General features: G+C 35.9%; 1 protein-coding gene across 1 annotated transcript in view; it reads right to left on the bottom strand.

Moving 5' to 3' along the window:
* Pur-alpha (Purine-rich binding protein-alpha) overlaps positions 1-14,347 on the bottom strand; it is a 1,789,254-nt gene that overhangs the window by 58,229 nt on the left and 1,716,678 nt on the right. The gene's annotated exons all lie outside the window — the stretch shown is intronic.

Raw genomic sequence — 14,347 nt, 5'->3', positions numbered from 1 at the left:
ACACGTTTCTAAATATTGCGGGAAAGACATTTTCTTCTTTTTATTGTGCCACCTGTTTGATACTGAATTACAAATTATGTCGCTTTACTAGTAATGTGAAACTGTGCGATATATATCAACAAACCACAAAATACATACCGATGGATACATCTATCCATGAGAAACTTGACACAAACACATCCATCCATATACATACATTTAGTAAGATAAGAGCTACTTGTCTCAATGTATATAAATGGGGCATCTTTTCGGTAAAAAATGTAGTAAATTATTTAAAGCTGCTCAGTACTGATCTATATTTCAAGGATAATCATTTTATAAGGATTTTCAACTGTATTAAACCAGACTCACTTCTAATAAACAGTAATAAACTATACTACTTATACATCGACACATCTCTAACACCGCTGCTGATTATAGACATATTCCACATTATGAATCAGCTCTTATGGATTTAAAATCAATTTCAAAGAAAAAATTTCAAAAACCAATACTGAAGGCGATTGATGTACCAATTGATAAAAAATTAAAAATAGTAAAATCCATAAGAGTGAGGACAAAGTTTGGGGAGAAGCTAATGATAGAACTGAATGATATTGTTCTTTTTGTTCCGGATTCCTACAACTCCTTAGAAGATTCAACTATTGAAGCAATAAATAAGAATACATTTTATATAGAACTGATTAAACCTGGTGAAAATTTTAATTCACCATTATTTGAATTTCATACAGAATAAAACTATTTTGAATTATTATATTTAAGAATAAAATAAACAATTTATATTTTATATTTCATATAATTTATTTTTATTAAATAAAAATTTTAAACATAATTGCCCACATATTACTGTGTTGTATTTTTGTTTCTGATCATAATTGTAATGTATTGGTGGCTTCAGATAATTAATCAGTTCAATCGGTGGCTGCAAATTTGCAAAACTATGAAAAAATATTCTTTATAATTTTTGTTTTTATAATATGCTACCCAATGAGTGCCAGGACCATCAGCATCGTCTAAATTAAGAATTCCACATTCTTGAGCATTGGGTTTATTCGGTAGGGAATTTCGCATAAAAATTCCCCTTAAATGTTTAAGATGTTTGCAATATTTCATTAAATCTATGTCTGTTAACGGTCTTTTCGGTAGGCTTTTTATTCGTTTCTTGGATAGGGTCGTAAAAATAAACCATATGCCCTTCTATACGGTTTGAGGAACAGCCCCTTCCCCATAGCGATTGATTCCATATATCTATTAAGACCGCTAGCCTCAGCCAATTGCTCCTTTCCATTCCTGATATCATTCAAAACTTTTGCTATAACAGATTCACCGGATGCTATACCACCAAGTGCACCCAACGCTGTTAAAATTGGAAGTAGTTGGACTGGAATTATTCTCGGTATATTAGTTTCTTTATTTTTGAATCTAGACTCTATAGCATTCTTAGAAATGTTATAGGCCTCATTAAATGACTGCCGCTTCTTTTTGTTAAGTATGTTGATACCTTTTTTAACTGCCGTCACAAATTTTGTAAACCCATTCCCAATTTGAGTTTTGTTTTCATTGCATTTGTAACGAACCAAGCGTTTGCTCGTTCTTTGAAATCACTATCCTTAGATGTTACACGTTGCCAGGCTTTCTCAGATAAAACTTTATCAGCTTGGTGTCTGTTATTTATATCTTTCGATTGGGAATATGCTACACGCTTCATCTAAAGGATTTATATCCTTATCTCCTCTTTCTATCTGTTGTCGGAGTTTCGTTCCAGGACCACAAAATTGATATCCGGGAAAATGAAGCTCAATAGGTAAAGAATTAATCAAACTATTTACACAACCCTGGCTAGCCTTTTTACGTATTCGTCCCATTAAGATTTTGTTTTCTTCTTCTTCTTCTTAATAATAATGAGATTGAGTGTGGGTGAGTTATAATTAAATGGTGATTTTATTATAAAGCGATTGCTATAAATCTAGTAAACAATTTGAAATTTGTTAAACAACGTCTCCATCTTAAGGTTAATAATGCCGACAATTGTATAAATGTTAAAAATGTTACCAGACATAGTCCTCTTTTACCAAATTCCATACGAGCGCTGATTATGGGACCGTAAAATTGTAGAAAACTAATGTTATGCTCAGTTTAATTGAAAGCCCAAACGGGCTTAATTTCCGAAATATATACATTTATTCAAAATCATGATATCAACCAAAATATGTCTATCTAAAAAGGTTATTGAGCCGATAAAAGGAATAAATCTTTATAAATTTAGTGAAAATGTTGATGTCATCAAACCCGCTGAAGCTAAACCAGACTAAATTTTTATATTCAGTGATGTAATATGTGGAAAACAAAGTACAATACGAGATTATTTTTGTATGGGTCGCCGTAAGAACATTGATTCTTTCTATTTATGCCAAACTTATACAAAAATTCCTAAAGGAATCGATGATTTATGGCAAGCTGACTTGGTGGTAATGACTCAGTATTCAAATAGGAATAATCATTATCAGTATCTATTAACTGTAATCGATACATTTTCCAAAAAAGCATGGGCTGAAGCAGTTAAAGATAAAACTAAAGAAAATGTCACAAATGCAATGGCAAAGATTTCAAATTCAAGTAACCGAATACCGAAAAACCTGCAAACAGATGATGGAAAGGAATTTTATAATACTAACTTTAAGAGATTATTACAAACAAAAAATATAAATCAATTTTCAAGATTTTCATCATTAAAAGCATCTATAATAGAGCGATTCAATAGAACATTAAAAGGAATGATGTGGAAAGAATTTAGTTTTCGGGGAACTTATAAATGGATTGATATCTATAAAAATTTAGTCTATGATTATAATAATACTATTCACAGGACCATTAAAATGACTCCAAATGAGGTAAATTTCTCGAACGAATAATATTTATTGGACACTGCATACAAAAATTTAAGAGTTTTTCATAGATAATGCAAACATGATCATTGTGTTCAAACAAGATGAAATGAATCTTAAGCATATCTATAATGATCATGTTATCGGAGATATTTCGTACAAAACATTTTTAAAAATTTGTATAGAGTATTGGAGAAATGAATACGGTTTTGTTGTTATAAGTAAATATGATCCTATAAATAAAGGTCGATATCGAAAGGGTTTCGATAATTTTATACAACTATAAAAGATCTATAAAAGACATATACCACATCAGATTATTATCAGATACACAGCTGATAAGTAACAGAATTACCAGATTCTTATCAGATACACAGCTGATAGGTAACAGATTCACCAAAATCATGTAAAATAATAATATCACTGTATTAGCAAATCTTGTTAAGATCAGGAAAGTATTAAAAGAAAAACTTAAAAGAATGGAATTGGGAGAATTGGATAGAATCAACTTGTTGGAGAATACATTTAAACCCATTTCGAAACCACTAAATGAATTAGTTGATAATTTGAAAAACTCTAGTAATAACAAGTAAGGAAGGCTAAGTTCGGGTGTAACCGAACATAACATACTCAGTTGAGAGCTATGGAGACAAAATAAGGAAAATCAATCTGGGGTAACCCTGGAATGTGGTTGTATAACATGTGTATCAAATGAAAGGTATTAAAGAGTATTTTAAGAGAGAGTAGGCCATAGTTCTATGGATGAACGCCATTTAGGGATATCGCCATAAAGGTAGACCAGGGCTGACTCTAGAATTTGTTTGTACGATATGGGTATCAAATGAAAGGTGTTACTGAGCATTTTAAGAGGGAGTGGGCCTTAGGTCTATCGGTGGACGCCTTTTCGAGATGTCCCCATTAAGGTGGACCAGGGGTGATTCTATAATGTGTTTGTACGATATGGGTATCAAATGAAAGCTGTTAATGAGTATTTTGAAAAGGAGTGATCCTTAGTTCCATAGGTGAACGCCGTTTCGAGATATCGCCATAAAGGTGGACCAGGGGTGTCTCTAGAATATGTTTGTACGATATGGGAATCAAATGAAAGGTGTTACTGAGCATTTTAAGAGGGAGTAGGCATTAGGTCTATAGGTGGACGCCTTTTCGAGATATCGCCATTAGGGTGGGCCAGGGGTGACTCTAGAATGTTTGTACGGTATGGGTATCAAACGAAAGGTGTTACTGAGCATTTTAAGAGGGAGTGGGCATGAGGTCTATAGGTGGACGCCTTTTCGAGATATCGTCATTAGGGTGGGCCAGGGGTGACTCTAGAATGTGTTTGTACGATATGTGCATCAAACGAAAGGTGTTACTGAGCATTTTAAGAGGGAGTGGGCATTATGTCTATAGGTGGACGCCCTTTCGAGATATCGCCATTAGGGTGGGCCAGGGGTGACTCTAGAATGTTTGTACGATATGGGTATCAAACGAAAGGTGTTACTGAGCATTTTAAGAGGGAGTGGGCATTAGGTCTATAGGTGGACGCCTTTTCGAGATATCGCCATTAGGGTGGGCCAGGGGTGACTCTAGAATGTGTTTGTACGATATGGGTATCAAATGAAAGGTGGTAAGGAGTATTTTAAAAGGGAGTAATCCTTAGTTCTATAGGTGGACGCCTTTTCGAGATATCGCCATAAAGGTGGACCAAGGGTGACTCTAGAATGTTTGTACGATATGGGTATCAAACGAAAGGTGTTACTGAGCATTTTAAGAGGGAGTGGGCATTAGGTCTATAGGTGGACGCCTTTTCGAGATATCGCCATTAGGGTGGGCCAGGGTGACTCTAGAATGTGTTTGTACGATATGGGTATCAAATGAAAGGTGGTAAAGAGTATTTTAAAAGGGAGTAATCCTTAGTTCTATAGGTGGACGCCTTTTCGAGATATCGCCATAAAGCTGGACCAAGGGTGACTCTAGAATGTTTGTACGGTATGGGTATCAAACGAAAGGTGTTACTGAGCATTTTAAGAGGGAGTGGGCATTAGGTCTATAGGTGGACGCCTTTTCGAGACATCGCCATTAGGGTGGGCCAGGGTGACTCTAGAATGTGTTTGTACGATATGGGTATCAAATGAAAGGTGGTAATGAGTATTTTAAAAGGGAGTAATCCTTAGTTCTATAGGTGGAGGCCTTTTCGAGATATCGCCATTAGGGTGGGCCAAGTGTGACTCTACAATGTTTGTACGATATGGGTATCAAACGAAAGGTGTTACTGAGCATTTTAAGAGGGAGTGGGCATTAGGTCTATAGGTGGACGCCTTTTCGAGATATCGCCATTAGGGTGGGACAGGGGTGACTCTAGAATGTTTGTACGATATGGGTATCAAACGAAAAGTGTTACTGAGCATTTTAAGAGGGAGTGGACATTAGGTGTATAGGTGGACGCCTTTTCGAGATATCGCCATTAGGGTGGGCCAGGGGTGACTCTAGAATGTTTGTACGATATGGGTATCAAACGAAAGGTGTTACTGAGCATTTTAAGAGGGAGTGGACATTAGGTCTATAGGTGGACGCCTTTTCGAGATATCGCCATTAGGGTGGGCCAGGGTGACTCTAGAATGTGTTTGTACGATATGGGTATCAAACGAAAGGTGTTACTGAGCATTTTAAGAGGGAGTGGACACTAGGTCTATAGGTGGACGCCTTTTCGAGATATCGCCATTAGGGTGGGCCAGGGGTGACTCTAGAATGTTTGTACGATATGGGTATCAAACGAAAGCTGTTACTGAGCATTTTAAGAGGGAGTGGGCATTAGGTCTATAGGTGGACGCCTTTTCGAGATATCGCCATTAGGGTGGGCCAGGGGTGACTCTAGAATGTTTGTACGATATGGGTATCAAACGAAAGGTGTTACTGAGCATTTTAAGAGGGAGTGGACACTAGGTCTATAGGTGGACGCCTTTTCGAGATATCGCCATTAGGGTGGGACAGGGGTGACTCTGGTATGTTTTTGTACGATATGGATATCAAATTAAAGGTATTAATGAGGGTTTTAAAAGCGAGTGGCCCTTAGATGTATATGTGAAGGCGTTCTCGCGATATCGACCAAAATGTGGACCAGGTGATCCAGAAAATCATCTGTCGGGTACTGCTAATTTATTTATACATGCAATACCACTAACAGTATTCCTGCCAAGATTCCAAGGGCTGTTGATTTCGCCTTGTAGAACTTTTTCATTTTCTTCTACTTAATATGGTAGGTGTCACACCCATTTTACAAAGTTTTTTACAAAGTTATATTTTGCGTCAATAAACCAATCCAGTTACCATGTTTCATCACTTTTTTCGTATTTGGTATAGAATTATGGCATTTTTTTCATTTTTCGTAATTTTCGATATCGATAAAGTGGGCGTGGTTATGGTCAGATTTCGCCCATTTTTTATACCAAGAAAAAGCGAGCTCAGGTAAGTACGTGGGCTAAGTTTAGTGAAGATATATCGGATTTTGCTCAAGTTATTGTGTTAATGGCCGAGCGGAAGGACAGACGGTGGACTGTGTATAAAAACTGGGCGTGGCTTCCACCGATTTCGCCCATTTTCACAGAGAACAGTTACCGTCATAGAATCTATGCTCCTACCAAATTTGAGAAGGATTGGTAAATTTTTGTTCGACTTATGGCAATAAAAGTATTCTAGACAAACTAAATGAAAATGGGCGGAGCCACGCCCATTTTGAAATTTTCTTTTATTTTTGTATTTTGTTGCATCATATCATTACTGGAGTTGAATTTTGACTTAATTTACTTATATACAGTAAAGATATTAAATTTTTTGTTAAAATTTGAATTTAAAAAATTTTTTTTTTAAAAAGTGGGCGTGTTCTTCATCCAATTTTGCTAATTTTTACTTAGCACATATAGAGTAATAGTGGTAACGTTCCTGCCAAATTTCATCATGATATCTTCAACGACTGCCAAATTACAGCTTGCAAAACTTTTAAATTACCTTCTTGTAAAAGTGGGCGGTGCCACGCCCATTGTCCAAAATCTTACTAATTTTCTATTCTGCGTCATAACGTCAACCCATCTACCAAGTTTCGTCGCTTTATCTGTCTTTTGTAATGAGTTATCGCACTTTTTCGGTTTTTCGAAATTTTCGATATCGAAAAAGTGGGCGTGGTTATAGTCCGATATCGTTCATTTTAAATAGCGATCTGAGATGAGTGCTCAGGAACCTACATACCAAATTTCATCAAGATACCTCAAAATTTACTCAAGTTATCGTGTTAACGGACGGACGGACGGACGGACGGACGGACGGACGGACGGACGGACGGACGGACGGACGGACATGGCTCAATCAAATTTTTTTTCGATCCTGATTATTTTGATATATGGAAGTCTATATCTATCTCGATTCCTTTATATATGTACAACCAACCGTTATCCAATCAAACTTAATATACTCTGTGAGCTCTGCTCAACTGAGTATAAAAACAATGTTACTAATTATAATGGTGATGATGATGATGATGATGATGATGAAATTTTGCAGTGCAAAAGAAAGTAAAGACATGGAAGTTGATACATTGCCAACTGTTGAAAATTATGTGAATGATAATGATCTTGATAATAAAACAAACATTTATTCGAACGATGCAGATTTAGAATATTCTACAGATAGTTCTCGGAAAGAAAATGTTGAGAGACAAGCGATGAAGAAACCTACAAAAAAGAAGCGAAAGCCTATTGATATTATTAATGAGCAATGTTTTAATAAAATACAAAAACCAGATAATTTTGTTAGCGTTAGACGAAAAATAAATTATATGAATGACTGTGAAAGACCAGCTTCGTATATTCCAACCTCATGATGACGAATTAATAAAAAGAGCTGTACAAAGCAATGTAATGAAAACTGAATCAGATATCGATAAAAACCTGAAAAGCGAAAACCTGGTGATATCATTAGTGAGCAATGTTTTGATAAAACCCAAAAATTAGATAGTGTTATCGGCGTTAAAGAAAAAATAAATTATATGAATAATTGCGAACGACCAGCCGCGCATGTTCCCAGCAAACTAAATGATGCACAATTACTAAACAAGGCTGTAGAAAGTCAAAATCAAGATGAAACTTTAAATGATAATACCACTCTATCTGAACATGATATTTTGAGAAGAATCGAAGAAGATCCTAATATGCGGGAAAGACATAAACCTGTAAAACGTTAGAGTAAAAATCAACTAAATGAAGATTATAAACGGGTTAAGCTTACTCACCCCCCAATTTACTATTAAACAATATAAAAAGTAAACCAAATGATGAACAATTACTAAACAAGGCTGTAGAAAGTCAAAATAAAGCTGAAAATTTAAATGATAATACTACTCTAACTGAACATGACATTTTGAGAAGAATCGAAGATCCTTATATGCGGGAAAGACATAAACCTGTAAAACGTCAGAGCAAAAATCAACTAAATGAAGATTATAAACGGGTTAAGCCTACTCACCCCAAGCCCCCCCCCCCCCCCCAAAATTACCATTACACAATATAAAATTGCTTAAATATATTAAAAGGCTTGATACATTGTATGTTCTGAATAGAGATTCTAATGAAAAATGGCGATTTGTACTCAAACTATTAAAATTTAGTTCTAAAAATATTTTACAGATTGCTAAAGATAAATGGATCATCAACATGTGCTGGCCATAACAACCATCAAAACGAGATTATATCAATTATTGAAGAGTTGCGAGAAGCAAAGAATATTAAGTAATACGAGTATAAATAAATTTGGACATTCCTCATTTGGTAATAGTCGGTCGAAAACGAAAACAATGCTAGACCGAAATATAAACCTTAATTTAAACAAGAAAAGAATAATTAACCTAGCTGCTCCTGTAGAAGACGATGATGCCATTTCGAAAGTATTCTTTTTCGAAGAGTTAAATAAGATAAAAACCAAATTAGAACATTAAATCAGAGAAATAAATACAATCCTGAATGATAGTATTGAAAATGATGTATCGATTCTTGAGGAATTAATAGATCGGCGAATAAGAAGTGAATGTGGGGAGGAATTAAGTAATATAAGTTGTTTATATATTATATATATTTTATGTATATTTATCTATTATTGAGGATTATTTGATGCGTTTCGTTGTGTTGAAACAACATCCTACGGAAAAATATGTAGAAGTGCTAAAAATAAAGTTCCCTACTATAAAAGCATTAACAAAATGAATAACAAAAGAGCTATTGTAGAAGAATTACATAAACAAGCTAGAACAAATTTTAAACGAAGACGAATTATTATTAAAGGAATCGATGATTTATGGCAAGCTGACTTGGTGGTAATGACTCAGTATTCAAATAGGAATAATCATTATCAGTATCTATTAACTGTAATCGACACATTTTCCAAAAAAAGCATGGGCTGAAGCAGTTAAAGATAAAACTAAAGAAAATGTCACAAATGCAATGGCAAAGATTTCAAATTCAAGTAACCGAATACCGAAAAACCTGCAAACAGATGATGGAAAGGAATTTTATAATACTAACTTTAAGAGATTATTACAAACAAAAAATATAAATCAATTTTCAACATTTTCATCATTAAAAGCATCTATAATAGAGCGATTCAATAGAACATTAAAAGGAATGATGTGGAAAGAATTTAGTTTTCGGGGAACTTATAAATGGATTGATATCTATAAAAATTTAGTCTATGATTATAATAATACTATTCACAGGACCATTAAAATGACTCCAAATGAGGTAAATTTCTCGAACGAATAATATTTATTGGATACTGCATACAAAAATTTTTACGGATTTTACGGATATGAACTTTTGAAAACTAAACTCCCTCATGTATATTTAATTTAACAAATTTTGAGACGCCGAAACAATAGAGTTTATGTTAAATGGTTAGGATTCTCTTCTGAACACAATTCTTGGGTGGATGTTAATGATTTAAATTAATAAAATAAATAAACAAATAAATAGAAAAGTGTTTTAATAATTATTTCAGTTAAGTATTTAATGATAACCTATCAACATGTCGATTACATTAACAATAAGTGGTAATTCATCTATACTGGTTGCACCTTATTTCCCTCCCATAGAACTCCAACAAGATTATGTCTGTGGGTTAAATAGTTTTGACTCGTATCATACAATTCCAAATGTGGAAAAAGAAAGCTATTTGTTTCACATTGGATCGAATTTTATTGAGAAACCTGTTGGAAAATATGAACTGGATGATATAGTTGAGAAAATTACTAACATATATGAACCTTTAAATCAAGGATATAGTGATATAAGCGCTGATCCTAATACATTTCGAACTGAAATTATGAGCTCTAAGGAAGAAGTTAATTTTGATAAAGAATGTTCAATTGGTCCATTACTAGGTTTCAGTAAAAGAATACTGGAGCCGGGGATTGTTCATTACTCCGACAATCCAGTGGATATAACAAAAATAAACACGATATCTGTTGAATGTAATATCATCAACGGATCATATATAAATAAACTATCTTTGCATACAGTTCATCAGTTTTCGCTTAGAGTTAGTCCAGGATATAAAATCTCAGAAACACCTGCTAATTTTATAAATTAACCGGTTAATGCACGTCAAATAAGCACTCTAGTTCTTAGAATTGTTGATCAAACTGGTAGCTTGGTTAATTTTCGTGGAGAGAACATATCAATAAGACTGCATTTAAAACCTATCTAAAAAATGATAATTTTTAATAAAAAGCCACCACATACAGATTTTTTGAATAGTGTTCAATCAGCCTCAAAAGTATTGGCTACAAAAACAAAAAATCTACACTCTAAAGAAGAAAAATCTCCTGTTCAACATAAAATTGATTTAACCCCCGCGAATAAGGAGTTCCTAATAAGTCTAGGGCTTAGTTTAAAAAATTAGTGATATAAGAAACGTTTTGTCCAAACCCATATTTGATAATCTAATCTAATATCTAATTCTAATTCTAATATATTATAAATGGCAAAGTTTGGATGTGAAGATGTTTGGATGTTTGTCCAGACGTTTGTCTTAGTGACTCAATCACGCAAGAACGGCTGGACCGATTTGGATGAAATTTTGCACACATATAGCAAATAGTCTAGAAGGATATACTAGCTATATATTTTTCAAAAGGGGGAGGTCCCCGCCCCCTACGAACAGTTATAATTTAATTATTATATTTTTTAGTCTTTGCGACTGAATCAAGCCAGAACGGCTACACGGATTTTGATGAAATTTGGGACACAGACAGTAGTCTACTAGCGAAATTTTTTTCGAACATGGAAAGAGGGGTGGGGGTCCCACGACCCCTTCGAGCAATTACTTTTTAATAATTTTTACACATTATAACTTTACGTATACTGGCCTTCACCAATATCACAGACTCAAGGGGTCAAATATGTCGAGGGCTTACAAAGTGAGCAGTGACACCCTTCGTCTCCCTCCCCCCTTCTCTCCACCTCTGGTGTAAAATCTATAAATTGTTATAACTCAAAATAAATTTTCTCCTAAATCAAGAGTTTTTGGTATCTGGCACATACAGATCGAGATCTAAACAATTTTGGAGAAACGATCAGTGGTCCTCTCCTTCTCCTCCCACCATCCGCCCTCCTTCAGTTGTTTTTATTAGCACGCTTTTATTAGCTTTACCTGTATGTTAATTCGCTCCAACGCGCCTGCTGCCTTATTAACATGGTTAGGGTCGTATCGAAACCCTTCCGGGATCATTTCTGGATGGCTTTCGGGATCCGTCCAGGATCCCGCCGGGGTCATTTCGGGACTATTTCGAGACTTTTTTGGGATCGTTTTGGGACCCTTCCGGGATCATTTCTGCATAGTTTTCGGGATTCCGTCGGCGTATTTTCGGGATCATTTGCGTACCTTAGAGAGATAAATTCCTGATGGTTTCCGGGATAACTACGGGACCTTTCGGGGTTATTTTGGGTCCCCTCCGTAATAATTTCTGGATGGTTTTCGGGATCCGTCCGGGATCCCGTCAGGGTCATTTCAGGACTATTAGGGGATCATTTGAGGACCGTTCCGGCATCATTTCTGAATAGTTTTCGAGATTCGTCCGAGATCGCGACGGGGTCACTTCGGGATCATTTGGGGCACCTAGCGGCATCATTTCTGGATGGTTTTCGGTATCCGTCCGGGATCCCGTCGGGGTCATTTCGGGACATTTCGGGATCATTTGGGGTCCCTTCCGCCATCATCTGTGCATGGTTTTCGTGATCCGTCCGGGATCCCGTCGAGGTCATTTCGGGACTTTTTCGGGATCATATGGGGTCCCTTTTGGCATCATTTCTGGATGGTTTTCGGGATCCTTCCGGGATCCCGTCGGGGTCATTTCGGAACTAATTCGGGATCATTTGGGGTACCTTCTGGCATCATTTCTAGATGGTTTTCGGAATCCGTGAGGAATCCCGTCGGGCCATTTTAGGACTTTTTCGGGATTTTTTGGGGTCCCTTCCGGCATCATTTCTGGGTGGTTTTGGGGATACCGTCGGAGTAATTTCAGAACTTCTTCGAGATCATCTGGGGTCCCTTCCGGCATCATTTCTGGATGGTTTTAGGAATCCCTCCGGGATCGCTTTGGGTTAATTTCGGGACTATTTCGGGATCATTTGGTGCACCTTCCGGCATCATTTATACATGGTTTTCGGGATCCGTCCGTTATCCCGTCGGAGTAATTTCGGGACTTTTTCTCGAATAATACGGGATAATTTAGGAACCATTTCGGCAACCGGGAGCCGTCGGGGTTATTTTAGGACCATTAGGGGATAATTTTGGGCCCTTTTCGGCATCATTTCTGGATAGTTTTAGGGATCCGCTCGGGATCCCGACGGGGTCATTTCGGGATCATTTGGGGTACCTACCGGCATCATTTCTGGTTGGTTTTCGGGATCCGTCCACGATCCAGTCGGGTCAGTTCGGGACTATTTCGGGATCATTTGGGTACCTACCGGCATCATTTCTGGATGGTTTTCGGGATCCGTACGGGATCCCGTCAGGTTCATTTCGGATATTTTTCGGGATCATTTAAGCATGGTTTTCAGGATCCGTCCGAGATCCCGTCAGGGTAATTTCTGGTCTTTTCCGAGACTATTTCAGGATCATTTTGGGACCCTTCCAAGATCATTCCTGGATGGATTTCGGGATCTGTCCGTGATCCCGTTAGGATCATTTAGGGATCCGTTCGAAATCCCGTCAGGGTCATTTCGGGATTTCTTCGGGACTATTTTGGGATTATTTTTGGATGGTTTTCGGGATCCCTCCGGGATCCCGTTGGGGTCCTTTCGGGATTTCATTTCGGGATTTTTTTTGTTACTTTTTCGGGATTATTATGGGGCCCCCTTCCGGGATCATTTCGCGGACTATTAGATTAGATTAGATTAGATTATTTATTTATTACGGCCAGAAGCCTAATTCGTAAATTTGAAAATATTACAGTTTTTTATCTTATAGCTAAGGTTTTACAATATTCATATAATTTTGTTTTAAATACTGTTATTTGGTTGCAACTTTTTATATCCATAGGCAGTTCATTGTAACTTTTCAGACCCTTGTAGAAAATGTTCTGTTGATCAATTTCAGTTCTAAAAAACGGCAATTTGAAATTATGTTTGCTCCTCGTATTTATGTTGTGAGTTTGCTCAACTAATGCTATATTTTTATTTAAATACTCAGTTACATTTCCATGTTTAATATTAAATATGAATTTCATGGAGTGGAAAAAAAATCTTTTGTTTTACACTTAACCAGTCTAAAGTCTTCAACATGTCAGCCGTTCGCGTATCTCTAGGTTTCTGAAGAATAAATCTCATGCATCTATTTTGAAGCTTTTGGAGCTTGTCTACTTCTTTATCCGATATTATGATAGAATGGACGGGCAGTACACGAAGTGCGGTTCTATAACTGATTTATATAAGATTATTTTGTACTTTTTCTGAATGAATTTCGTTGTTCTCTGCATCACTCCTATTTTATTAGCAACTTTTTTAATTGTATAATTTATATGATCTTCAAATTTGAGTTTATTATCAATTATTATTCCTAAGTATTTTATACTGTTAACTCTTTGTATGATTTCATCATTTATTTTTAGCTCGGCTATATCCTCCTCATGGATATTCCTCCTTGTTATTATCATATATTTAGTTTTATTTATGTTTAGTTTCAGTCTATTACCACACAACCATTTATACAAGTTATTTATTTCATGTTGCATTTTGGCGAGTGCAGTATTAATATTATTTTCACTTATCATAATTAATGCATCATCCGCAAAAAGTCTAATTTCACAACCTTCGATAGCATTGACTATGTCATTTATGTATATAAGAAATAATATAGGTGTTTACAGTATCACCTTTTTTATCCCTTCGTTATCTTTAGTTTGGTTGACCGTTTGTTTGAGA

This window comes from Eurosta solidaginis, chromosome X (genome assembly GCF_040869045.1).
Source record: "Eurosta solidaginis isolate ZX-2024a chromosome X, ASM4086904v1, whole genome shotgun sequence".
Lineage (NCBI taxonomy): Eukaryota > Metazoa > Arthropoda > Insecta > Diptera > Tephritidae > Eurosta > Eurosta solidaginis.
Note: the sequence above shows the minus strand (reverse complement) of the source record. Positions and strands in the feature narration are given on the sequence as shown.